This window comes from Camelus bactrianus, chromosome 30 (assembly GCF_048773025.1).
Source record: "Camelus bactrianus isolate YW-2024 breed Bactrian camel chromosome 30, ASM4877302v1, whole genome shotgun sequence".
Taxonomy (NCBI): Eukaryota; Metazoa; Chordata; class Mammalia; order Artiodactyla; family Camelidae; genus Camelus; species Camelus bactrianus.
In genome coordinates, this window is record NC_133568.1 from 26,147,354 (window position 1) to 26,174,751 (window position 27,398).

The following is a 27,398-nucleotide window of genomic DNA, read 5'->3' on the forward strand; positions in this document are numbered from 1 at the left end:
GCTTTATCACAAGCCTCGGAAATGTCCTGACTGTTACAAGCCAAAAATGATGGTCTCCCTTCCATTTCCTGGAGTTGATTTTGAGGTGGGTTTGCAGCCAGAGCAACACACAGGTGAGCCTACTGGAGGGCTCCTGAACATTTTCCTTGATAACAAATGGGGACAAGGCACATCGTTTTCCCAGCTCATGGTGTGGTCATGTTTATATTGGAGCATTTGGGGTCACGTGTGTTGGCCAACTTGTGATGTTGACAGTTGCTAATGTAAGAAAATGCTAACTCTTAGGATGAGCAGAGTGGAACCACGAAGAACCAGTCCTTAAGGGTATCACTGAGGCACTGCATTAACCTAGTCTGGAGTTGCACTTCTTTGAGCTTCTTGCTTTTTGAAACAATACACATCCTTGTAGTCTCGGTTACTTTGAATTGATTTTCTTTTATTTATGGGTGAAGGCATCAAAGGCTATGATTTATCTTGGAGACACATGGTATCCAATTTAAAAGATGATTGTGAAATTTAATTCCTTTTTGCTACTGTGGTATTAGCGATAAATCAAAAATCTTACAAAGTTAGAAATATTTTGTAAGACACTGTTCAGTAACGGTCTAGGACTGAAATATGAAAGGGTGGCACTCTGTCTGGAGAAAATTAATTCTGGATATTAAGACCGTATGTGTAGGGAAGTCTGCGTGTATCTAAGCCTGCTTCTTAGTTCATCTGTGTGCGTGAATACGCCAGACCCATAACTGCAGGCCGACTGTACGAGGGGACTCACCTTCATTACAGGTTCAATTTTTTTGTTGCTGCTTGTTTGTTTTTAACAGCAATGTACACTGATCTACTGATGCTGAAAGGCTTGGATTGGCCCAGCTACAATTTAGCTATGTCCTTTATTTAGACTCACTTTATTGTAGGACAATAGCAAAATAACAGTGGTATTAAATGTTGAATCAAGATCCAAATTGCTTTGCAGAACTCTTTTGAAAACAGTTCCTTTGCCTTTTTTGGAAAAGAAAGACGGAAGATATCTGTATGCAATTTCCATGGAAGAAACAGAAACGAGGACAGCATAGAGATTTTTTTCCCTTCATCTAAATCAATGGATATTTGGTTGTTCTTTCAAAGAATGTATATGTGCTACCTACTGTGCACAAGAAAGGAGCTGTTTCGTCCATAATTACTCAGACGGGCTGGCACCCTTAAGCAGTTGTCCTGGTATTCAAGAGACATGTCCCTCAAGCTTGCCCACCTCCGTTATCTGGACTCTTTGTTATTCATTATGTCCCTTTTACTATTTTGCATAATGCTTAATAGCAGTCATTATTACTACTGCCTCCTTTGTGATGCGACTGTTCCAGCCTTGCGTGGCTCTTCCTATGACACTTGTGAAAATGTAGTTGGTATTCTGTCCTCTAGTTTGAAGGCTAACATTTGTCATTTTTATAACTCATGCCAGACAACGTTGAGAGAGATTCCAGTTCTGAGAACTGAAAATGTATTTTTGTCTTTGTATTAATGGTGCAGGGACTTATTGTTGGAAAAAAAAATAAAACCTTTAGGATAAAAATCATCCCTGCGGTTCCATCTGAATTAAGCACCAATAATATAACAATCGTATTAACGGGTGGCCCCCGTGAGCTGCAAACACAAACAGAAAATGAACAACACAATAATTTTTAAAAACAACCTACATCGAATGTGAGGATATTGAGATTGATTTATTGTTTCAGGTTGTCTGGGGCAAAGACAAATTACTGCGCAGAAGCACAACGACCTTGGACTTTGTCATCATCTTCTGACTCTAGAACTTCCCGAATCTACTGTCCACTAAGCAACCTGAATAAGCTCTTAAAAATATAAACCATCATGATACGCAGCTGGCTTTCCACTGCCCTTGGGTTACAGTCACAACTCTTTTTAATGGACTGTAATGTCCTGCGTGTTCTCGCCCCAGACCACCTGGCCCAGGGCACCCCAGGCTGCTCACCTCTGCTCTCTCCTCTCAACACACGGGGATCCTTCCTATTTGCACAACATTCTAGGCTGTTTGCACTTGCTCTTTTCTCTGTCTGCGATCTCTCTCCCCACCCCTGCCAGGCTCTGCTTTGCTGGATATTACTCATTCTTCAGTTCTTGGCTGAAATATTATCTTCTAGGAAAGGCCCTCCTGGGGGACACCCTCGAAGGCCGCACTGACTCTCTCTTCCTTTTCTCCCTTCCTGGTTTCTTTTATCACAATTTACTCTCATTTTGCTATTAACAAATAGCAAACTTGTTTACTGACCATCTACTCCCACTAGACCATGAGGACGTCCACGCTACAAGGGCCTCTGCGTCTATTCCTCCTCCCTCTTTTTGCCCAGGACCAAACACTGCTTGGACATAGTAGGTGCCCAATAAGTGTTATTGAGTTTAACATATTTTTTGTGCATAAAAACATAATTACAGTCCACTAAGTTGATTTCCTCATATTCTGTAATGCCTTATACCTACACTTTTCCAATCAAGAAGCTCTTAACAGGAAACCTATCAAATTAGATGTTCTATTCAAGACCGATCTCCTGTTTACTAAACCCACATCTTTTTCTTCCTGGGCACCCAAGACAATGGCACCAAAACTCAGCTGTTAGTATTCATTGTATAAGTCATCCTCATGCATTCGTGGAGATTAAAAAAAAAAGACTATTTTACTTTAAAATCTTCTTGATGAGGCATTCAAAAAATTACTAAATTTTTTAAATGTAAGATTTTGCACATGTATCTTTTCTGCAAGGAGAACACAGTGAATCTGTTGATTTTTCTGCAGGATGAACACAGCCAAACTATTGGCTTTAAGGAAAACAAACTGACAATATTTGCTGCCAATGATAAAATTCAAGCTCCAAGCAAACAAAATGTATCCATCACTGTGTATTTGACAGCATCTCAATACTTGAGTAATTTCTCAGTGTGACTGTTGATTATATGAACAAGTATGATTTTTGATACTGAATAATGAAATGGTTTCACACTTGGACATCTGCATAACAGCGATCCAGTAACCGCCATCTAGTAATGGTTGATGTTAAAACAATTATGCCTGGTAAAAGAGGCACTTGAAGAGCAAGATACATCAACCGATGTTAACGTAACAGATACGCAAACTTCTTGACGTAGCTTCACATTCCCCATTGCAACTAACCTTTGAGAAACTATCACTTATAGAGGCTTGATGTCGTATCCATCAGAAAAAGCCATTAAAATACTCTTTCCTTTCCCATCTACATTTCTCCATGAGGCTGAATTTTCTCCATTTACTTCAACCGTAAGAACACATTGCAAAGATGTGAGGCAGAAACAGTTGTGAGAAAGTTGCTGTCTGCTAATAAGCCACACTCTAAACAGACCTAGAAACATGTGAAACAATGTAACCCCTCTAATTATTATTATAATACTTAATTGCTATGTTAATATTAATCAACGTTTTAAAATACGCTTTTATGTTAATACATAACTGGTTTTCAATGTAAGTTTTCTATGAATTAATAAACAGCTATTTAAAATTTTATCCGTTTAAATGTCTAATATGGTAAATATTGGATGATACAGCTATGTAAGCCAAAGCACTCTGAGGTCTCCAGTATTTCTTAAGAGAAGATTGGGCGCTTGAGACCAAAATATTTCAGAATGCACTGAACAGCCCACCTTTCAATCATGGGTACACACTTCATCTCCCAACAAAACTCTGCGTTACACTTTAGTAACTTAGGACTGTGCAATTCATTTATTTCATATTCCAAACAATTTTCTCAGTGCCAGCCACACTGTAGTTGGACTTCCAGTAAATTATTACTTATCGGTTAGACTATGAATAAATCAAAATCAGAGACATCTTATTTTACAAGTGAACAAAAAGGGGATTCAAGAAAAATAGAAAAATAACCTTGTTCTGACCTAAAACCTGAACAGTTTCGTAGCTACCTCTGTAACTCTGAACAAGTCACTAAAAAGTTCTGAAACGTACCTTTTTCTTAGCTAAAATCAAGACGTTGTCGGTTTAGGCTTTTATAGCTCAGGTGTGCCATTGTACCACAGAACGCAAGAGTATGGGAAACTGTAACTGCCCGACGCGGCCCTGTGACTATACCTACAAAACCCTCTGATTATAAAAATCAACTTTGATACTGTAATAAGTTTGCAGCGCACAGCTCAACCACCTGCCAGGCTAGTCCTGACAAAGCTGATCAATACTTTCCGCAAGTGTCCGCCATCTCACACAGCCCGAATCATGTCCTGAGTTCCATTACATCTCCACTTCCCATCTCTACTTGCTTTGGGAAGCCCTGTAATGTCAGCTGGCATGTCTTTATTAAATTAGCCCTTGCATCGGGATGAGCTGCCCACTTCAACAGGCACTTTCCAGTTCCCGTCCTTCTTTCCCTGCCTGCAGCCCATCAGTGCTGACAGCTCGCTTCCTACTCAAGACTGAAAAGCACTGCGTTTGTAGTTTCTGAGATCAGTTAACTGAATTTCAGGTGCTGTTTTAAAAATCAGTTGCAAAAAATTCTTCGCACAGCACTAAAATAGCTGGCATCATCAGATTATTTTACTAATCTGATTTATTTCACTCTTCTCCAGACGCAACATGGTTCTATCATAAAATTCATAGCACAATATTTTAAGCCTCTTTTTAAGGTTTACCCTTATCTGTGACAATTAGAGCTTCACAGTAAGTTTGCCTCCCTAACGGTCTTTTTTTTTTTTTTCTTGATCTTTTTTGGGGGGAGGCAAGGTAATTAGGTTTATTTATTTATTTTTAATGGAGGTACTGGGGATTGAACCTGGGACCTCACGCATGCTAAGTAAGCATGCACTCTACCACTGAGCTGTACCCTCTCCCCACTAACGGTCTTAATATCAGCAAAGAATTTACATATGACTTCTTTTTTTTCTAGTTTAAATGAAATTTACTCATATAAATTTTAGAAATCAAAACTTATAAGCATTGTAGGAAAGGAATTTTGCAAGTTTTGTAAAATATTATTGATATTTGCAAGGCTTGTACAGATGTATTCTTTCTTTTATTTATTTAGCTGCTATATATTATGTTTCCTCATGATGTGTGTATTCATAATTTTAAATATATTGAGAACATATATTCTTTCCTATAAAATGAATGCACAGATGCTGGATTTTGCTTGTGTTCACATTAAATAGGCTTTTACAATGTTTGTTTTTGATAGACACAGGCAATAGTATTATTCTATGGGGAAGATAAGCATTTACTATACAAAATGGAGAAAAACTTTGAGGGAAAGAGGGAAAAAAAATCATCAGAAGACCAAAAGAATAATAGAGACAAAAAAAAAAACCCAAAAACTAGATTGTCCAAAACGTGTTTGGTGATTGCATATTTGAATTAGCTACTATGGAACATGAACTTGTATTATGTAACAACAATAAGGCTTCTTTCTAAAAGATGTGGATAAAAATATCAGCTGGGCTTGGTACAAAGCAGAGGACCTGCAAATATCAACTCAATAATGGATAAGATATAGATTTCCTAAAATACAAAGCAATATGTAAATATAAGTTATCTTATCCATGTTCATTTCAGAATTTTAGCTTCAGAATGGATTAAAAAAATACCTAAAATATTATTTTTGGCGGGGAGAGTACAGCTCAGTGGTAGAGTGCATGCTTGGCACCTGTGAGGTCCTGATATAGCAGAGAATAACCTTTGTTTTGTTGGAGGTTTACAGGGACGCCATGACCTAGCCCACGGGGATGGCTGCAAGAACAAAGAGTGCCTGCAGCAAGAAGGTTATGACAACCAAGCACACCCCCTCCCTTGCTTTCCCTCCCCCGCCTTATTTTTTGTATAAAAGGAGCCTGTATTGACTAGAGGAGGATGGTTCTCCAGGGCATTAGTCTGCCATCCTCTCCGTCTGCCAGCTTTCCGAATAAAGTCGCTGTTCCTTGCCCCAGCACCTCGTCTCCCGATTTATTGGCCTGTCATTCAGCAAGCAGAACAAGTTTGGACTTGGCAACACTGAGTTCAATCCCCAGTTATCTCCACCGAAAGAAATAAATAAACCCAATTACTGCCCCCTCAAAAATATTACTTTTATATGTCTAAAATATTATTGTTGCTCTGAAATCATTATTTACAAATTAATTACCATTGCTGTAGCCTCACTGTCTATTCTGAATGCTGCAATTATTTCCATTAGAAAGCATGTAACTTTGGCAAGTTCATCTCATTTCCTCAGATGCCTGAGATCAGCTAGAGAATTCTTGCAGAAAAGTCATAACAAAGTCCTCATTGAATGTTTACCAATATCCAAATAATGCTTGATAGCTGGTAAATTTCCAGATAGCCACTTTTCCCTTAATACAGAACAATGTACACCAGCTACCAAAGGCCCTTTGATGTCAGTTTAGCTCAAAAATTATATCCAAATTTTAGGTAACAGTAAAATTGAGCTAATCTAAATAAGCAAGAAACCATTTAAGAAAGTATTGTATCTAATTCCGCGATTGGCAGTATCAGAGATCTTCTCCTAGATGGATGCAACTATCCAAAAACTGAAAGGATCATCTCTCTCTTTTTTTTTGTATTATCCACTAGAAAGTAACCTTGGTTCATTTTAAGTAGAGGCGAATTAACAATTACAAACAACAACAACAACAAGAAAAAAAATATATATAATCCTTTTATCTCCACTTCTCACATCATCTCTTTTCATCCCCCTGATACTCATTTCCCCAATATCACAGAGATTCAGCAGGTTTGAATGAGGGTCTAACACCAGTGCTTTTAATGAGCATTTCACTTGAGAGAACAAATGATCAGAGCTGGGTACCTAGTTCTGAGCCACGTATTAAGAAAGTTAGACTAGAGTTCCCTAAACCCCTCACATCTCCGAGAAAGAGTTATTTCTCAAAAGTGCAACTTCCATCTTGAGAGATGAGGGAGAAGTATAGTTCCAGGCAGAGCTGGACTGTCAGGGTCCATTGGCCCCCAAATCTATCATTACCTGAGGACTGTAAGAATCAAGCACATTTCCAGCCTTCATCAAATGCAACGTGAAGTGTTCACTGAAATATGTCTTAGAATTTTTAATAATGCTATACCAACATTTCACTGGTATTTAAAAAATGCTTGTGTAACTATGAAACTGGTTTTGCATTATAAAAACTCTGAAATGGTTCGTTTGCCCTTAGACTACAGTTTAAGACCCAGTTGTTTATTGAGAACTTGCCGAGTCTTCATTCCCTTTGCTCATTTTTCTATCTTTCAAACATAAGAACACCAAAAAAGTTATTTCATTAAGAGGTGTGAAAATAATCCGTGATTTCCCCAAAGTAGTGGTCTACAGCAATATAAATCCAATATCATAAATTTTAGTTTGCAAGGAAGGAGAGAATTGGGTCTCTCCTGTTTAGTCAGAGAGTAAGATTGATGGAATCCCATTCATTTTATTCCCTTAGACTTTTCATTTTTATCAATCATTAGCCTTCTCATGATTCCCTGAGCTGAAAACTTCAAAAACAAAATTAACTTGACTCCTTCACACTCTTATTTCATCAGTAAGATACGAAGAGCTTTCAATTATTTTTGTAAAATTTTTCACTACCAACCTCTCATTCCAGTCTACGGTCTCAGTGCCAGCCCGCATCACCTTAGGGCATCAGAGTCCTAACTAATCCCTTTTGTCTTAGTCCCTCCTTTCTCCAGTGCTTCGCATACAATTCTTGAGCTGAACTGACATAAAAAGCAGAAGTTAAGTCCTCCCATATATGGTCAAATAATTTTTGACAAGGGTGCCAAGACATTCAATGGTAAAAGGACAGTTTTCTCCACTGGGAATGGTGCTGGGAAAACTAGACAGCCACACATAAAACAATACATTCTGACCCTTCCCCGAACAACACACACAGAAATTAACTCAAAATGAATCAAAGAATCAAGACCCAACGTAAGACCTGCAGTTAGCAGTGTGTAGTGCTCCTGCAGGACAGTTCGCCCGCAATGAGTTAATATGAAGAAAATCACTCCTGCTTAAATTAATCCCCATTACTGTTAGAAATTGTGTGGCCTGGGAAAACTTCAATAGAGATGAGGTGAGGAGAGTAAAGCGAGAGTGGGCAGAGCCGGGTCTAGGGAACCACTTACTGCATAGCCGCCACCAGGGGGACCTACACCAGGGGGTGTGAATTAAAGAAGGTTTATTGTGCTGAGAAGCCCTACTTCTCCCACAGAGCGTCAGAATTCCCGTTCCACAATCCCACGTCCCACGAGGAAGGTCACTGAGTAAGGCATCCTCCTCCAGTGTGCCCATTCATGCCTGAATCACTGCTTGCCACTTGCTTGCCACACCACAGGGACCAATCAAAGGAACGAGGGAAAAATCCAAAGGAAGTACAAAAGAGAAAAATAAATAAACATGGGAAGGTTTCCTTCTAAAGACATACAAAAAAGGTTTGAGAAAAATGGATGTCTCGCCAAAGTTAATGGCAAAACGAATATCATACAGATGATAAATATGTTCTTGTTGAACAATGATCAGGGTATGAGAACTGGAGCATGTCCTTGGGAAAATAAAAGGCAAGGATGTAGCTGGAGAGCTCACCAATGTTTAACAGCAAGAAATTCAAAAAGTGTGTAGGTAAACCATGAAAATATATTTATATTAGATCCACAGGCAAGTCAATCACATTAATTTATAACCCACCTTGCTCTCGCCATAAAAGCTGGGTTCCCATCAAAGGAAACAGGAAACTAAACTAAATACACATGGCACTCAACTGAGTATAAGTATCTTCTAATTCACATCTTCTGCCCAAATAAAACACTATAATTTATATATGTTGATTTTATACATTCCAATGTGCTTCTAAATAAAATATGCTAAAAGTAAAAGAATGCGTTTTCTCTTTCTTTAAATTGAAGTATAGTTGACTTACAATGCTATATTAATTTCAGGTGCACAACACAGTGATTCAATATTTTTACTATTATGTTCCATTTAAAATTGTTACAAAATAGTGACTGGACTTCTCTGTGCTGCACAGTCCATCCTTGCTGCTAATTTCCTTTATACATAGTAGGTTGTATCTCTTACTCCCACATCCCTGTCTGGACCCTCTCCCTCCTTTTTCTTTAAATGCATAAAATTAATTTTGAATTATATTTGCTACAAAGAAGACTGTAATTTCTGGATGTTAAATCGGTATGTTATACCAGGACTTAATTTCTCTTAACTCATTCTGTTTAATGAAACCTTTCCCAGTCTCTATGTCAAGATTTATTTTGCTGATGGGAAATGCATGCAATAAAAACTCAAACATGTGGATGGCACTGTTCTGGCACCAGAAAAATTAAAAGGGTTCTATTTCTGCTTTTGTACTAGAAGGAAGTGAAGAATCTGTTTCACATTAGAACTACATAAGGGAGACCATTTATAAGCTACTCTAAAAAAGTTCAGAAAGGCCTTTTGACTCTGGGAGAGTCCACTGATGTTTGTTTAATTTATACACAGGCAATGAGTGAGGGATGAATGAGTTTTACTTTTCATGTTTCAGGAAAGAGCAACGATAAATGTGTGGGGATTAAATTTTATAAGCTCCTGTTTCTAAAGTTTCAACTCATCACAATGGACCTTCATGTAGAGCAATTAAACAGAGAGATTAACATGTTGGAAACCACCCTGACAGGAAGCAAAATCAATTACAGAACACGCAGCCTGCATCATTCTTTGCCATCTTTACCTAACTAGGCCAAGAACCCCATCCGTCTCCACCCCAGTCCACTTGCTTCTGCTAGGGACACTGTTTAGTCAGTGGACATCTGCTCTTCTTGTCATGGCTTTGGAAACATGTAGGAGGGTGTGAGGGTCAACTGTATGTGTCAGCTTGAGTGGGCCATGGGGGGCCCAGACACTTGGCCAGACACTGTTCTGGGTGTGTCAGGGAGGGTGCTTCCGGATAAGATGAATCTTTGAATTGGTAAAGAGAGAGGAGAAGACTGCCCTCCCTAACACGGGTGGACCTCATCAGAGGGACAGCTGAAGACTGGAACGGAACAAAAAGGGGGCTGGAGCGAGAGGGAAGCCCTCCGGTCTGACGGCTTGGGCTCAGACATCAGGCTGTTCCCACCTTGGGACTCAAACTGAAAAGCTGGCTCTTGGGTCTGGATCCTGCCCACTTTCAGACTGTGACTGCACACCTGGCTGTCCTGGTTTTCAGACCTCTGGATATGAAATGGAAGTAAGCCATCCACTCTCCTGGGTCTCCAGCTGTAGGTCTGTGGATTTCTAAGTTTCCACAACCATGTGGGCCAATTCTTTATAATAAATCTCATTCCTATGCCAATATAATTGCGTCTGTTTTTCTGACCAGTACAACCTGGACCAGCACGGATGACACACAGGACCCCATGATCTGCCCGGCTTCTCGCTCCTGCCATCTGTTGCCTAGGAAACAGCCCTAAATCCCCTTTCACTTCCTGACTCGGAAACAGCTTGCCCTGACTGACACGCTACACCTTGGCGATTGCTTAGCGCCTAATTTTTGTCTCCTGGAACTGAGCTTTCTTCGCCCTTTCTGTCCTCCTCTTTATAGAAATAAATAAAAGTGTAGGAATCGTCTCAGAAGCAGCATTCAACATTCAGCAAGCCCTCATGCTACGCCAGGCCCTGGGCAGAAACTTCAACAGTGATGACCTCGCTAATCCTCAAAGTAACCCCTGTCTCCCAGGGTGGTTATCACCCCAATTTTTTAAGTTGAAGGTGAGACCTCAGGTGACTGAGAAAACTGGGGAAGGTCCAGAACTGGAACTTGAATGCATGTAGTCTTACTCAAGTATCCTTCTAAGATTCAATGTAAAGTAACTGCAAAGGGAAAGGCGTGAGGCTCTCATGGGACACGTCACTCACTGCTCACCTAGGTTCCAAGCTGGACCTTCACCTGCTGGCTTCCTGTTAGTCTCCTGACCTGTCCCCGTGCCCTCTAAACCGAGAAGCAAAGAAGCTGCCCCCCTGGGGTCTGACGAGTGAGGGGCGTTGCCTAGACACCCTTGTGACAACAGTTACCTAATACCCGATCCCGTGGGGGGAGATTCTGTGAGAAAAGCAGAGAGGTCTTGTACCATCTTTGACTTTTCCTCACAGCCAGAGGGGAATTTGTGTGCAACTCACAGACGCAGAGGGGATGGCAGAAGTTATCTGGGAGCTCGACTGGGGCTCCAGTCTTGGGAGGTTGGAGAGGGTGGGGGGGGCACCAGAGGGAGAGCTAGTCACCAGGCAGGCAGGCGGACTGGGCAAGGGAGCCAGTCCATGTGGGCTCCTAATGCTGGGATGATGCAGACTGACCAGTGGGCCACAGAGGAGACTGAGCACTGCGCACAACCCCAGCTACAGATCAGACACCAAGGACGGCGGCAGCGATGCCCGGACACCAGTAACAACAACAAAAAAATGAGATCAGGAACACTGCCCCTCTCGTCCCCTGCAGAACTTGGGGAGTGGAGCACAGGGCAAGAGCCATTTGCAGACGAGGCATCCAAAGAACCAAGGTGAATCTTGAATGTGACTTAAAAAAAAAATTCACTATATAAGATTAAGTTGTTTACTGCTAAGCAAACCCATGAGCTCAGAGTCAAGAACACAATTTTAGTCATGAAATAGAGTGACATTTTTCTGTCCCCAAGTTCCGCACATCTTGTATTTGTAAAATAGATAATAATTGTGCTACTAGTGTCAAAACAACATGGGTTGTCATAGGAATAAAAGCTGAAGACTTAAGTCTTGGCAGACACTGTTCTCTAAGCTTTTAAAAAAAATTTTTTTAAACTTGCATATACAATCAAATTTTGGGGAAAACAAGAACAAAAGCAGCAGTAGCGATAAATTCTCCAATCTCCATCCTTCCCTCCAAAAACATAAAAAGATATTCAAAAATCGTTTTGTCTACCAACAAGATGTATCAGGACACGTCCACACCCACTCCTTTATGCATTGTCTGGGGCTGCCTTCCCCCCACATTCACAGAGCTGAGTAAATGCCACAGAGGCTGCATGACCCCCAAATATTTATTTTCTGGACATTTACTGAAGGGGAGCTTGGCAATAGAAAGACTCTGATCGAAGGAGAAAGAAAAAAAACAGTAGGCGTTCGTCCGGAGGAATAACTTTGACTTCATTTTTAAAAGATCACTCTGGCTGCCACGTGGAAAATACTCTGTTGGGAATAGGGCTTGACTTTATTATACAATTTTATGTCTGCATTATGGCATTTTGTTCTATGGCAATAATGTTTACTCATCCAAAACTCCTGATGGAGCAGAGATGTACTTGGAGAGTAGGTAGGGGTTTTTGGTTTCTTTCAATCTCAGTAAACATCGCTCTCAAAATTCCTAACATTTAGTGGGTACTCTTGAAATAACTGTTAAAGAAATAATGCACTCCAGCCAGATGCCAGGACTTGACCGAAGGTAGTTTTATTTCTGATGACATTTCCATGGCAAGCTACCATTAGTATGTTTCTCTTCTCATAAAGTTTCTGGGAGCCTCAATCTTAGAATTACGACCTCAAATTGAATTTGAAATTATCTGGCTCTATATACTTGGTACAAATGAATTAGGTATCCCTTTTGAGCAATAGGAAGGGTTCTGAGAAGTATTCATTAACTACTGAGGACATCATCATGTGAGAAGAGTTCCCAAATATTCACTTCATTTCTTGAGACTAGAAAAGCGACATAAATCACCATAAAAGATATTTGGATTAAATATAAAATTACATCTTGATTTCAGAACAGTAGAACAAGAAAAGGTGTCACATACTCTTGTGGAAGTTCTAATAAAATAAGAAATCTCTAGTCATGGACTCTTGAGCTAACCATGGTAGACAAGGAAAGAGATCAGAAATGGGGGAGCTTTTAGTTAATGGCTCTCTTTTCACAGTCCTTAATTTTCTATCTTCCTGCATGTGTGTCAGTATATTTTAATTAATTTTAGGTGTGTTTCTTATAAGTACTGTATTGCTAATATTTTTCCTTAATCTAATCCACTTCTCAGCTTTTTTTTTTAATCGGTGAATTTACTCTGTTTATATTTATATTCTTCAGTAACATATCTGGGCTTACTTTTGCTATTATATTTTATGCTTTTTTAAACCTTCTTTTCCTTCACATATCCTTTTTTTCTGTTTTCTGTTTCCTGTTTTCCATTTGATTTATAAGACTTCTACATTCCCTTTAAATTCATTGATGGCTTGGAAATTATAGACAGTATTTCTATATATCTAGTGGTTGTTCTCAAATACGTAAGTGACCTATTTAATGGAAACCTTCCAGTATTTGGAAAGGCTCTGAGTGGGTCTGTAGAATTTTATATTCAGTCTCTATATTTTTTCTTGACGTTTAATATATTCATAGTAAAATAAGTGCTAGAAATTGACTCTAAAGATTCTGTTTCCTGCCATATGAATCGACTAGAAGTTTTGAGAAGCATTGTACTTGTCCACACACATGTACACATACATATGTGCACACACACTTCCCCAATGATGCTCAGTCACACTCTTGGGGGCCTCACTGGTCCACTAGCTGCAGGATGACTCTCTCAGGCTCAAACTATCCTATGACCCTGATGGAGCCTGGGCTGAAATGACCTGCAGTAGCTGGGAGAGACACCTGGAATCCAGGGTGAGTAGACAGGCCTGGAAGAAGAGGGAATTGGGGGCACAGAAGTGCAGATGCAAATCTGTCTGAATGTGGGTGTTGCTGAAAGGGAGGGTCTTGCTGATGCATGAGTCCTATGTAGACATCTCTGTGGCGGCTTTGAACTTTGGAAACCAACACTTTCAAGGGTGCTGAAGCAGTCTTCGACAGGCGTTACTCTTTGCTACTGGCAGAAACAAAGCAGAAGCAGAACAAGCCATCTTAAGAGGAGAGCTTCCCCAAATTAGTCCACACGTGGCAATAGGTTAAAAAAGACTATGAAGAACTCACCCAAAGGAGAAGGGCCGTCTCTCTACATGACAGCCAGCAGAAATAGATTCAACAGACCCCTGAGTCTGGAATCATCAAATACAGAATCTACTTTCTGTAGGTATATATATGTGATGTATGGAAAAGCGGCATTTGCAAAAAGAAGTATACCATGAGAAATTATTTTTTAAAAGAGGCTAAAAATGGAATTTCCATCTATAAATTTGTTAAGGACCACAATCAAAAATTGGCACGACTTAAAGACATAATAGCTAAACATTTTTTGGAGCTGGTGAAAATACAAAGCTGCTGATCTAGAAGGTGTAATATCTTGCAGGAAAATAAATAAATAAAAGGAAATCCGTGTAGACACATGGCAGCAGAAACACTAAGCACAGAAACGGATGATACAACCTTGAAAGGGCAGAAAGTCAATTAAAGGAAATGACAGATAGAGTGATGGCAGACGTGTCAATGGCAAAAACACAAGCCAACAGACAGTCAAATAACATTTACTAAGAGCTGAGAGACAACACCTGTCAATCTAGAATTGTCACTCGGCCAAAGGATCTTTCAAGGATGAAGGAGAAATAAAGACATTTAGACAGCAAGTAAACACGGGAAGATTTTACCTCCAAGAGACTTATTCTAAAGAAAATTTTGAGGCTGTAGTTCCCAAAGAAAATGATCTGAGAACAGCCTCAAATGCAGGAAAGGGCAGTAAACAAACAACATGGTAACAAGGATCACTCCACACCTTCTGATTACAATGCAACTTAAATTAGGAGTTAGTAACAATAATAAACTCACTTAGAAAGTGAAAACCACAATCATTGCAGGAAAAAAAAAGAATGGTTCAAATAAATTTTAAAAAACTTTTTGACACAACATTGTAAACTGACTACACTTCAATAAAAAGAATGAAAATTAAAAAAAAAAGAAAGGAAGAAAAGACTTAGAACTGAACGACAGCGAAAAGGATTAGGTAAGACCTAAATAGGAGGTGGTTTACACCATGCACCATGTTCAAGAAATATAAGACCCAGTATATTAAAAATGCTAGCTCTCCTCAAGTTGCTCTAGACCAACCAAAATCCCAACAGTGATCTACCTTCCAAGCTAAGTCTCAATTTCTTTGATGTAAGAATAAAGGTCTGAAACTATCCAAGACACTCCAACCAGTTATTAAATCTAATCATGATACTATTTATTATTATCTCTGTTGTTGTATTTTCACAGTCCTAGCACATTCCTGACATACCTGACATGACTCAAACCTGTGAAATTTTAATATGTATTTTAACATCCAGCTTTGACTTTAGCTTTTAAAAATAAATCTATGTTTGTTTTACTCTAGCATATGCTTACTTTTTAGAATTCAAGCAAGTTATTTCCTCCTTTGCCAAAAAGTAGACTGAAAAATAAATGGAATAATAGGGACAGAATGGAAACCCTAGGGAACAAACCAATGTTTGGCCAGCTTCTCTCAAACTGAGGCAGCGCATACTGACACACTGTTCTTTCATCAGGACCATAAGATCGCGCTGCTCTTACTGTATCAGGCACATCAGTATAGCTCTAAAGACAGCAAGCCCATACTGAGCGATAAATAAGCATTGCTTTATTACAGTTTGAGGCTAAAATGCATTACCCTAGGACTGACCCAGGCATATTAGGATACTGCTGAATACATTTGGAGTGTATCCACAGGGGAGAAAAATTAACTTCTGTCCAAGAAAAGAGAGACTCCTGGTTGTAGGTTGTACAAGTAAAGGGGGAAGGCAGTATGGAAGAGCTCATAGTGTATGTCTATGAGATCACCTCAGTCCAGTCCCCAGAGCTACATATGTGGCTGAAATCAAAGAGGAAGTCCTAAAATATCTATTGCTTTATCATCCTATCGTATGGTGTATGTAAGTCATCCACAGACTGGGGGAAGCGGCAGCATGAGTGAGGAAGCAGCCCCCACATGAGATAGGAACAGCAGCGCTATATTGGCTCGGGTTTGCGAGAGTGGGAATAGTGCTGCTGAAATTGGCAAAAGCTGTGGCATCTGCGTCCACATGTTCAGCACCATGGACAGTCTCCAAACACCGGAAACAGGTCGGCTTCTAGGTGTGAACTTCAGCAATGTTGGCGGCACCACCTACATTTCAGAAGACCATTATCCTATCACTGTTACTGGGCACTGGATGGGACTGGGACATCTAAACAAGTATCCCAGGTAAGACGTAGAAAAACGACAAAAATAACAGAGGTCATGGGGCTGTGGGTTGGCTTCCAATTCCTCAATGAACAGATATGATAAAGAAGACTGCCAGAATTTTTGGAGGAGCAGATTTCATTTTGAGGGTAGCAAGATGGGCAGGAAGGAGGTGAGTTTCACCAGGCAGAAGCAAGATATGAGGAAATCTGTCTTAAGGTGTCTGAAGGCCAATTTCTAGTGAAGCCAAGTCTTGCACAAAAAAAGTGACAAAAGATGAACTTTAACACCCCCATCCTGTTGTTAACTCTGCAGATTCAACCAGCTACTCTTTTTCATCCTCCCACCACATTATTCCTTTCACAGAAAAGGTTCTTGGAAGATTATTCTATGCTTATAGGCTCCAGTCACTCAGTTTTGTTCACTGCTTAGTTCTCTGCAGACTGAATTCCACCTTAACCACTCAGGAAAATTGTATTTGACAGAAATATCAATCACTTCTTCTAAATGCAAAAATCTGGTTGATAATCACACTCTATCTTATATATCACAAACTAACTTGACTTGAAAAGGTCTCTTTCCCTTGGTTTCTGGCACCCCCACTCCCCCACTTAGAGCTCACTTTTTCCTGACACTAGCTAGCCAGCCATCAGAGTATTTATTTTAGGTTTCTCAAATAGCAGCCTTTTGGCTTTCTTGCCAGGACACCTACTCAAATGTTGCCTTTATCTTTCTTGATATTTCTTTGCTGAGCAACGTCATCGACACCCATCGTTTCCATGACCACCCCCATGCCAGTGACTAATACAACTGATTCCAGAGACCAGACCTCTCTCATACACTTAAAATTCTATCCAACAAGTGGAGCTACAGCAATGAATTAAAAAAATATTTATCTCTTCACGGAATTACAGCCTGGCTTGTCAGATAATAAAAGGCACTGAGTTACCTCATTTCTATATTTCGAAGGTACCACAAACCAAAAGTGTTCCAGTGTAACCCACTGTCTCTTCTCCTCACATAATCAGAGAACATTTGTTATAAATTTTAACACCTTCATAACTCTTGAAGCCATACCTTCCTGTTCATTTCCAGTGATACCACTAGGAGTTGCATTCATTCACCTGGACACCTTTTACAGCTTCCTGATTCAACAATTCCACCCTCTCCCAATTTACTTTCTATCTTGCAATCCAACGATATTTTTATGTTTCAACTGTGATCATCTCCACACATAAAATCTTTCAGAAGTTTTCACTGTTTCAAGACTAAACTCAAATACGTTAGTATAGCAAAAATGGACTTTCATCTTGGGTAACTTTCCTGAACACATCATTTATTATGTCTTTGTGCATAGCCTTTATTTCGGTCAAGACAAGTCACTTGCAATTTCTTTGGTGAAAAAGCAACAGCAGTATTTCTGTCTTTGGGCATCATGGTCCAAGACTCTGGAAGGCCTGTTCATAACTTCCTTTTAGCTCTTCTAAGTGTTTTGAGACTGGATTTGGATTTACCTCTTGAGAGTGCTTCTCTGTTGTCTAGGCTCCTCTGAGTTCAGGGCACTCACTTCCTTAAAACCGTATGTTACCTTTGTTATGACATATATCACATGGTACCTCCTATCTCCCAAGGTAGGATGTGAGCAGTCTGAGTTGTATTTATTTGTTACCTTCAGTGCCTAGAACATGAATAAATGGATAAATGATAGAAGAACTAAGTGTTCCCTCGGCTCTACCATGTGCTTAACTCTTAAAATTTGGTGCAATGTAAAATATTTTGTAATTCTTCAAAAATAAAATATAAATGTAGTTCCTGAAATTTATTTACAAAAATATTTCACAATAGCCAACAATTTTCAGTAGGACTCAATAAACTTTAAGGAAAAACATTGTTTGCAATAGTTAATAACTCTCAGGTCTGAAATTAGAGTAGTTTGCATCACTCTCATAAAGATCAAATTTCTCTCAGGGCAATATAAAAACTAGATTTTGTTTCTGGCGGGGGTGGGTGGGTGGAGGTAATTAGGCGATTTATTTATTTATTACTTTTAATGGAGGCACTGGGGATTGAACCTAGGACCTCGTGCATGCTAAGCATGTACTCTACCACTGAGCTATACCCTCCCCGCTAAACACTTCAGATTTTATTTACTCACATTTATTCCTCAGGAAGAACCACTTCTAAATCATACTGCATAAGAATTAAGAAATAGTTAACTTGTCTTCCTCAGGCTTTTATTAACTCATATTCTGGAATAAGCAGACCTTATAACTCTGTTTCTTGAGCTAGTAGGTAACATCTGGCAGGCGATGCTTATAATCCCTATTACACAATATCTTCTTGTTTCTTACCATCATCCACAGGATTGATACGAGCCTAGACCAGCCTCGTGTATTCTGCTGGCTGCTCTCAGGTTTATACAGGCTGCCAGCAATAGATAGAATGAAGTATGGTTTATTCTAATTCAGCTTTCTATTTACAAAATATACATGTTTTGGTGTTTACATGTATATTTCACTTATTCAGTAGTATTATAAAAAGCTGTTCTTAATATTGGTATTGTTTGATTAGCAAGTGATACTATTTAATTCTGTTTTTTTTTAATGTGTGGTTTATCATGCTGGTAACTTGAAACTTAAAATAAGCAAAAGTTAAAAAATACTCCTGAATAGTTTGAACATTGTTTAATGGAAATAACTGTTGTTTTTTATGTATATATGTTGTTTTTTATGTATATATGTATATGTATGTATATATATATATATATGTGTGTGTGTGTGTGTATATATATATGTTTTTATTGAAGTATAGTCAGTTTACAATGTTGTGCCCATTTCTGGTGTACAGCATAGTTCTTCAGTCACACATGAACATACACAGATTTGTTTTCATATTCTGTGTCAAGTGATGTTCTCACCTGTCCCCACCAGCTAAATGGACAGGGCTGTAGCATGTTTGACATTCATGGTCAAGAAAGTGTGGTGAAAAAAGAAAAGAAAAGAAAAAGGCAAACAAACATAAATACAAAACAGAAACAGACTCATAGACATAGAACACAAACTTGTGGTTGCCAGGGGTTAGGAGGGTGGGAAGGGACAGACTGGGAGTTCGAAATTTGTAGATACTGACAGGTATATTTAGAGTAGATAAACAAGATTATACTATATAGCACAGGGAGATGTATACAAGATGTGGTAGCTCACAGTGAGAAAGAATGTGACAATGAATATATGTACGTTCATGTATAACTGAAAAAAGTGTGCAGTACACCGGAAATAGACACAACATTGTAAACTGACTATAACTCAATGAAATAAAAATTTAAAAGATAAAAAATTAAATTAAATTAAATTAAATTTAAAAAAGAAAGCATGGTGGGGAGAAAACATATTGAGCTATTTCTGAAATTCAATGAACAGGTAAGCTAACTGCTGCTATTTTTTTCACTTACTAAAACAAATTAAATTTATTCAGAAAAGGTTTGGAGGAGGATGGGAAGGTATTTTCACTATGTTTGCATTTTTTCTCTGTTTGAAATTGTTTCAAAATTAATTTTGAAAAAAAATACACAGAAATAGAAAGTAGTACCCATGGGGGGATAAATTCAAAATGAAGACGGCTGAAGTCCATTATTATTTCAGCATTTGAAACTGTTACTCACCTTTTTTCTACTAGTTGGCAAAATATAGATTGAACAAATTAATCGCTTTCTACATATTTGTAATGTACCTGACAAAAATGTTATATTTATGGGTTTAAAACTGATTCAGTATAAATTATACCAGTGATATTATTATTATTGATTACTAATACTGATGATTAACATGATGATGAAGATAATGATGATGCCAATACAAAAAGTAACATCTTGTATTTAAAATTTTAAAAATCCAGGAGAATTTTTTTGCTTAATTATGACATAGGGACAAATGTTGCCATTATATGAAAGATGGTAGAAAATAAAGAAACGATAAATTCTAGGATGACTGAAAACATCTCAGTGCTCCACAATAAAATCACAAAGAGTGAAACAAAATCAATTTTTGAGAAGTTAAGCCCTGAAACAAATAGATATTTGTTGACAGTGAGGCATAATACCTAAATATATACATTTATTGTGTTCAAATTTCAGCTTTGCTAGGGAGATGACCTTGAGAACAACATTTAAACATTTTAAGTCTTTTTTTTTAATTCAAAACAAGAATGGCAATGATATAATACCACATAGGTGGGCTATAAAGATGAAATGAGGCAATGCATGTAACGTGCTTAGCACAACGCCTGGCATATAACAAGAACTCAGCAATTTATTATTTTTATTAAGATGAATATCTGATAATCAGATTGTAGAAAGCAAGAATCACTGTCTCATTATACCATTACTTCATTTAAATTAACTTTGAATGACTGCATTTATCACATACTGTTCTGCTGGACAATTTCATGAAGAAATGTGGGCGGGAGATGTTTTACCTAATAAACAAATTCAAATACTTTTGATAAAATAGTTATTTTTTTGTAAATATACAGGATATATGTATCAGGATACTTTCCAAAGCAGTTTCCCTTTTCTTATCACAACCATCTGAATAGCAGCCTAGAGTGAACACCATCTCTGTTTTACAGTGTAACAGCTTACAGTTGCAATTGGCATAAATCCAATAGAGAGAGTCAAGCAACAGATAAAGTAGTAGAGTAAATATTATATGAGTGACAAGGAAGTAATGAATAGAGAAAAGTGACTCTTTCCTCCCTCCCTGGCTTCTTTATTAAGTGGGATCAAATTATTTCTTCAAATCTTGCAGGACTCCTGAAATCACCCTGTTAGTAGAGATATTATATTATCAAAAGTAACTATGAATAAACGAGGTCATTCCTAAAAGGGAGTATAGCGAAGTCACACAAAAAGGAAAAGAAAATATTATTAAATGATCTGTCCTTTAATCTGCAAAGTGGCTCACCGCTACCCTTGCACCTTTCAAAAATATCCCAGGGAAGCTCACCCTTTGTAACCAGTTTCATGAAAGCAATTCTCTGCGTAATTTAGGGAAAAGTCCCTAATTATTGGAAGACTCCAAGCACGAGACAGAAGAGATACTCTTCCTGTACTTCAGAAAATAAAATGTATTGCTAAAGTTCACTGATAGCCAAAGAAAAACTGATGCCAAGTGATAACTGGCTAAAATTGTCTATAAAGAAGAAGCCAAGACTGAATAAAATGTTAAGACTCCAAAAATACACAATTTTGTGTTCTAATTTACTTAGACAAGAGTATTGGCTCAAATTCATGTAAGGTTCTATTTTAATTTGTGGACGTCATAATGAGGTGGGGTTTTGTCCTTAGTTCTCTAATTAGTTCAAGTCTCCACCTTCCCCGGCTGCTCTCCTGGGCTTCAGCTCGGAGCTGAAACAGCCTTTGCAATGTACCCACAAAGATGTAACACTGGTACTTCTTGTTTGACATCTTGAAAAACAAACAAGCATATTCTGTTCTTTTAATTCTGCAGTGTAAGTTATGACATAAGCACATCATTCGGGATGGAAACTTCAGTCATTTCTACCTCCTTTTCTCAACATGCACACCTGGTATGCCTCTAAACCCCACTGAGTCCGTATTTGCTTTCACTGCATCGCTGCGCACACTGCGCTCATCTTGGTTCTCACAATTTCTCACCTGTGTGATCTCTGTTTTCTGTGCTTCTGTTCTCTCTCTACTCAGTCCATCCTCCACATTCTGATAAGTCACAGGCCTGCAACAGAGGCCTCAAATATTGCAATTCAATTTAAAATATTAGTATATTTCCCACTTCTCCTGAAGTTATGTTTGTATCATTACCATGGCTTACAGAACCGTTCATTCTCTGAATCAATCTCATTTCAGCATCTCTCCTTTCAGGGTCACACGTCTACCTTCCAAATGGTCTTGACTACCTGCCGTACATTTTATCAATTTTCTGTACCTGGTATCTCACTCCTCCTACCATCTTTGATTATTTAATTCCATTCAGTCATACATTAACTCATTTAGATATCCATTCACGTAAATTTCAGTAAACATCAGCTAATGCTAGGTGCTGATAAGGCACTAGGAGTTTAAAGATGTAAACCAAAGCTCCTTTCTTTTGAGAAGTTTGGTCTGATGGAGAGAAAGAATGTTTTTTGTAATGTACTTCACAAGGGCATGATGGAGCTCTGGCTGAGTCAGCACAGGAGGATGCAGGATCCATCGTGAGGATGCAGTGAGGGCTGTGCGGGGACATGGCACTAAGGGACAGGTCTCATGTCACATCCGGTCACACCCCAATCCATCCTTTAGATGCCAGGACTCTGCACACTTACCATGGCGCTCACTATTTTGGGTACAAATATTTGTTTCCTCAAATACACTAAGTTCTTCAAGACTAGATTCTGCATCTCAAACATTTTCATATCTCAGCATTTATTATACAGTCTGGACCAGTTATGGATCAATAATCTTCTACTGTGGTTGAATGAATCTATGAAATAATGAGTCAGAGGTTTAGATATGATCTCAGGGAATATCATATTTTGACTGTATCATATTTTGACTGTATCATCATCATCATCAATAATAACGTGCCAAGTGCTGGTTACACGAGGAAACTGAAACTCCAAGAGATTAAGTAAATTGCTTTTGCGAAAGTCACATAAGGAAAAAGTTTCCAAGTCAAAATTTACACTCAGACAATCCAGCACTATGGCCCTCGTTTGACCATGTTTCATGAAGCTATTATATCTTTGTATACATATATAATATGCAAGCTTTAAAAAAAAAGCTATGAAATTATGAGAAAATGGATTTACACAGAGATGAAAAACTGAAGACCCAAATAGACAGACTATAGAAAAGATTCAGCAAATTGCCAATAGTCTCTGAAGGAAACTACGCATCCTCCAGGACATTTTAAAGGACTACCTAAAATAAACTTTGTAAAGTTAAATATGTATTATAAATTATGGCCTCAAATTACTAATATTTCCCTGATGAGGAAATATAGGTTACATTGAAAATAACTTGAAACCACCGAGGAACTTTTTTAGAACATGGGTACCTCGTAGGCATAAAAGAACATTTCATCCATAGATAATGAGAAAATATACCAAATCATATTCTTAGGCCCAATTTCCCTTAGGTTAACAGAAAGCAGGGCTTTATTGTGAATTACTTTATGATCTAGAACAGAACATATAAGTTGGTAACAGATGAAAAAGCTATAACCAATTCAAGCTAGACGTGAAGAGTTTAGCCCAAAGAACACAAACGCCAACAATGATACTTTGAATATTTTGAATATTTGAAATAAATATTTTGATATTTATTCATATCATTGCTACATTTCTATTAAGGGCTCATAAATAGTTCAGATGGAAATGATAATCAGAATTTTTTTCTAGAAAATGTGGGAGCAGACCAAAAAACGGGGCTGGAAGAGTCAGGAGGTACAACGCAGAGCCTAGACACTCAGCAGCCTGTGAGCAGAGGGCAGTGGGAGACACACTGTCCAGGAGCCATCAGGGAGGGAGGTACGCGGCCACTGCTCAGGTAACTAAAAGTTGCTGAGAAGGAAGGCGGGGGGCAGGAAGATGCAGAGTGGAACCAAGAGGATGGTAAACGAAGTGGATAGATGGAAATGATACAAACAGCAACACAGTTAACAACAGAAAGTAAGCATGGCTATATTGCTTTCCAATAATAATTTTCTTTTAATGGAAAATTAAGACGTAAATATTATTTGAAAATGGTTATTAAAGGAAAGTAATATGCACACGCAAAAAAAAGCTAGGGATAATTTTCTCGCCTGTTAACCAATTAACGACGACAGCAGATCTCTGCAAGCCTGGTTCCTTTTCACGGCCACGGAAACCCTCCATGTCTGGACTTTACCTGTGGTTGCCATGACAACCCTCATCTGTGCTTTCCTAGTTCATCAACCCAGCCGCTGACCATGCTGCACAGCCCACTTGGTTTGCCCGCCAAATCCGCTAAAGGAAATACACTTCCCTTTCGGACTGCACCAGCGAGCATAATAGAGTCTGGGAATGCTTTAAGGTAGTGCTGCTTTCTGTATCTCATTTCTCTCTGAATCACTTGGAGAAATTCCTTGGGGCTTTGAAGTGCAAATTTCAAGAGAAAAGTTCCAAGGGAATAGAACGGGTCTTCTGATTTGGGTTATGATCAACAGACAACAGAACAGAAGTGACATGTGTATAACTAATATGTCCTTCTGCTTAAAAAAAAAAAGTCAGATTTAGTTCCTTTGTAGCACACGCCCTGCTGATTGTGAACAGTCCTACTATCTTAAAATCACTCTGTAATTCTTGTGGTAGTCTGGTTGAAGTGAAGTGTCTGAAATCAATTGGAAAAGGAAAATGCCATAAGGATGCACTAAAGCAGAATTTCAAGCAAGTCAGCATAGCTGTGGAATGGTGGGACACTGGCCAACTGAGCAGGCAAGAACAGACAGCATCGCTCTTTTGAAGCAAAGGCATCAGGCAGATATGCCATGAAGAGGCAGAGCTTAAAGAGTGCCAGGTTCTGCAAATAGCTATTATTGCCACAAATAAAAATACCACCATCCCATGCACATCTCTGAAAAGGATTGCAAGTTGCTATTTTGTTGGGGTTTCTGCCATATTTATGCATAAAGATGGCATTCACATAAAATCAAAGGATATATATATAGAGAGATGTATATATACATATATAGAAATAGAATATCAATTTATGTATAGGAAAGTCCAGCTGAGAGGATTTTATTTTTATGTTTGGAACAAAAGTATTTTAAAATTTTAAACTGATAGACCCAAACTGTTATGATTTCTGTCCCAAAGGTGAATTCTTACATCGTTTGTTTAATTTTTACATTACTTCTCAAATCTTAACACATATTTTAAATGTTAGTCACTTGCTATATTAGTTTCCCTTTGCTCCTGTAACAAATTATTACAAATGCAGTGCCTTGAAACCACACAAATATATCATCTTACAGTTCTGGATGCCAAATCTGGACTGGGTTAAAATCAAGTTGATAAGTGGTGTTCTCTTTCTGGAGGCTCTAGGAGAAAATCCACTCCTTGCCTTTTCCAGCTTCTAGAGTCTGCCCACATTCCTTGGTTCATGGGTACTTTCCATCGTCAAAGCCAACAATGGGCATTTGAGCATTTATCACACTGCATCATTCTGCCACTGAGCCTTCTGCCTCCCTCTTCCAAGCTGAAGGACTTTTGTGAATCCTTTGGGCCCTCCCAGATATTCCAAAGTTGTTGTATTAAAGCAAGCTGATCAGCATCCTTAATCCAACGTACTATCTTCAATTCCCATTGCCATGTAATCAAATATATTCACAGATTCCAGAGATTAAGTCATAGACATGAACATATTTTTTTGAAAGGAGAAGGGTATTACTCCGTCTGCTACACATGAGTTTCCTATTGTTGTAGAATATGAATCATGGGAGGGAGGACAGGGTCTTGTACCTACTGTAGTTCTAGAGTGTTAGCACAGTAAATCAATAGGTATTTGCTGAATAAATGTAAGCGGCAAATACAGCCTAGTGGAGATTACGTTACTCTGTGCATTCACTCAGAATAGTTACATGAGCTATGGCATACAAATTCTAAAATGGGAAAACATTCTTGGTCAAGAAAAGAGCACTGTGGGTTGTTTTCCTGATAATTATTTTATTTGATGTGAGCATAAATCAAATAACAATAAGCCTCACACTTTCTGCAAATCATTGTGAAAGAAAATGTTAAAAAAGAAAAGCCCAGATTATAACACTTTCTTAGGCGAAATATATAGGACGTTTATAATTTGAAAAGCACACCTCTTGAGCATGCAAGAATAAGTTAAATGTTAGAGTTTTCTAAGGGAAGACTTTACCAAAAGGCCTGGTAACTATGGGCACCAAGAAAAAACAAGAGAATGCAGAATGGAGAGAGAGCACATGCATTCTTTCTTTTGTTTTGTTGCTTGAATGTTTCTCTTGCTCAAATAATACAATCCCTCTTTAGGACAATTTAAGTGAAGGCTGGATGCTGGTGCTTTGATGTTGGGACAAATGTGTGACTGGGTTCAAAGATGATGCTATGACAGGTCAATGCATGATCTTGGCTAGTCTGTAAGACACCTTTGTGAAGATCAGTACACAGTACCCATTTCTGGGTATGGCTCTGCTCCAGGGCATCTGGATGTGAATGGAATCAGCTCTTCTCTCTCCCTCAATCTAACGTCCTTAACATGCACAACTGTACACAGCAGCCTGGAGAGAGGGATGGTGTGGGTGACTAGAAGCAATTGGCATCACAAGAAAAAGTCAGAGAAACATGCGTGCGAGAAAGGAGAAATAACTGTGGGAGATCTAGAAAGAAATTAAAGTTTTCCCGTGAGTAGCACGTAAGTCACAGATTCCAACCCACGAGATCATTATACACACGACTGATCATGTCAGTAACAGCAGGTTTTAAGAACAGGAAATGAAGCACACACTTTAGGCTCAGGTGGGTTGAAAAGGCAATTTTCATAACAGAGGTAGAGGGGAGGAAGACAAATCATTGCCTTTTGGTCACTGTGAATTGAAAGACACTCCAGGCAACATGGAAAAGGTGAATTTTAAAATTCATGCACCAGTAATGGTGGGATGTGGCTGATACGGTATTATCTCTTAATTAAATTTCTTAATATAACTAAACTAAAAGTACTTGCAGTATGTGATGTAATTAAAGTCATAATGTCTCCCCTCTGCAGAAGGTGTGTCAGCACAGTGGTTATGTAACTGGTAAACTAGCAGTAGCTTGACCTCCACATAGAATTCATGAACCTGAGCACAACACATTTTCTCTAGACCATTGGTTTCTTTATCTTTAAAATGATAAGACTGAATGAGACATACTGCAAGGTCTCTTTCAGATCTAAAGAAAATACACACCTACAATGGAAACGTACCTGAGCGTCCACATGGTCCAGTCTCAGAGGTACCACATTCAAAAGCATGCAGTCCAGCAATTAATCATTAAATAAATATAAAAACACCTAAACACTTTTCTCCTCCTTTCCAGGAAAACACAAGATGAGGAAGGGATTCTTTCTGCACAGGAAGCTTCTTTAAAAAATCTTCCTTCTCCTTTGCCACTGCTTTCAATATTCTCTGTACAGATGGGAGCTAATCCTGGAAATTCTCTCTCCCACTCTCAACTTCTC

The 27,398-nt window shown here is 38.6% G+C and overlaps 1 protein-coding gene across 2 annotated transcripts in view; it reads right to left on the reverse strand.

Moving 5' to 3' along the window:
- Window positions 1-27,398, reverse strand: part of NETO1 (neuropilin and tolloid like 1) — a 76,394-nt gene that overhangs the window by 35,650 nt on the left and 13,346 nt on the right. The gene's annotated exons all lie outside the window — the stretch shown is intronic.